This window comes from Sinocyclocheilus anshuiensis, unplaced genomic scaffold, assembly GCF_001515605.1.
Source record: "Sinocyclocheilus anshuiensis isolate Anshui unplaced genomic scaffold, SAMN03320099.WGS_v1.1 scaffold3110, whole genome shotgun sequence".
NCBI classification, from domain to species: Eukaryota; Metazoa; Chordata; class Actinopteri; order Cypriniformes; family Cyprinidae; genus Sinocyclocheilus; species Sinocyclocheilus anshuiensis.
Window position 1 is genome coordinate 31,494 of NW_015539959.1, and position 2,055 is coordinate 33,548.

Consider the following 2,055-nt stretch of genomic DNA (forward strand, 5'->3'; position numbering starts at 1 on the left):
CACTAATTCCACCCACCAACGTGTGATTGGGATAGTCAAGACTGAAAAAAAACTTACATTATACATCAGTTTCAGTGCGTAGATGGTAAGGCTTTTAACTTGCTTATTGACGCGATCGACCAGAGTTCGAACCTGCCTTTTGGTTAACTTTTTTTTCTCCCTTTTCAAATCTCATATCGCATTGGAAAGGCATTTATTTTCAATAAAAATGAAGGAAATAATAAAAAAGTTGAAAATAAAGTATCAGGTAGGGTTAGGGTAGGTGTAGGGAGGGCTTTATTGTCCGAATAAGGTGGCATCCTTTTAATAATTTGAACTAAAATTCTAATTTACACTCAATACGGTATTATTGCGTACTGTTTTATATTGTACTAAAATACTGAGGTGCAGATAATTGCCACGATTTGCAATTAGTAGAAAATTTTGCTGTTTTAAAATAGTGTAAATATAATCTATAACTATTTGCACTTAGTGTAAATAGCATATACTGTAGTTAAAAAACACTGCTATTTTCACTTAGTGTAAATAGTATCGCTAAGAAAATATGCCATTTGCACATAGTGTAAACAAAATCTAACTGCTATTTGCACTTCGTGTAAACAGAATCTAATTGCTATTTGCACTTCGTGTAAATAGCATCTGTCGCCATTTACACTTAGTGCAAATAGCCTCTACCTTTTTTTTTTATAAATCCCAATATGTTCTTGGAAAATTGTGTACACATATTTCTATGCCCATTTTGTGCATATGCAATGTTTATAAATGAGACCCCTGGTCATGTGATCTCAACATGGCGACCCACACGAGGGAGGACTAACCTTATGTAGAATCAAACAGCTGTTTCTGAAGTTTCTGACTTGACTGTAGTCTTTATTTCATTAATGTATGTCATTTTAATGTAAATAATATGAATAAGAATATAACTGAATATAGTTAACAATCATTTGAATGCATCTGTAAAAAGATAAACTCTTCTAACTGAACTGAATTGTGTCTTGTGTCATGAGTGTGTTTGTGTTTGTGTGTGAGAGAGAGGTGGAAGTGAGGAAAGATTACAACACATTAACATATGCTACACATGATAGATTATGGACTGAAACATCAATAGTTAAACAGATAAATCCAGAAAACAGTATTACAGTGTTTAGAATTTAACAGGAAAAGTTATTGTATGTTATGATTGTTCAATTCCAGAATTGTTTTTTTTTAAGAATTAAGATGAAGAACAGAAACATCATTATGAGAAATTCCACAACATCATCCATCCATGATAAAAGAGGTAAAAGGTCAGCTCAGAGGACACAGATCATCAAATATATTTCTTTCAAATGTGTTAAATCAGCACATGACAAGAGAAAGAATAAGAAATATAGATCAAAACATCATGACCCATTTCTGTTTCGCTTTGAAAGGAATTTGTATGAAGAGTTCCCTTTCAGTCGGTCACTCCGAGTCACGTTGGTGACCGACAAATTGGGATCTCGCTTAGAGAGACCAATCCACTTCGAGTGTAAACTAAACGAGTTTGCACATTGAAAACCAATGCACATTGGCATGCGATGATTGCATCCAGCTGCCGCTGATCACAGCGTGAGCATAAAAAGGCAGCCCGTGCAACGCATACCAGCTTTTCCCTTCGGAACCAAGCGACAACTTTGTTCTGCTCCTACCAAACTGCTTTGTGTGTGACGAGTCTAGCATGCTCTCGGGAGCTTTTTTTGTTGGTGGACGGCGCTTCAGCGGTGGTCGTTCCTGTGTCGAGTTGGTTGTGCACTTCAGGCTGCACTACCCCGTCATGCTGCAAACGACCGTTTCCCCTGTGCGTCTCAGCACGTAAAAGAGCATTTCCCTAAAAGAGCCAATTTCTCTAAAAGAGTACAATAAGCCGGTGCGTCTTTGTAAAGAGGACAGATCGTCTTTTTAAAGATGCAGTTTCACCCATGCTTTTCTGGATGCGGTCGTTACCTGGCGCCGGGTGATGGTCACGATCGCGGCCTCACGTGTCTGGGCATTAAGCACGCTGAGGCATTCGCGGATGAGTCATGTTCCCATTGC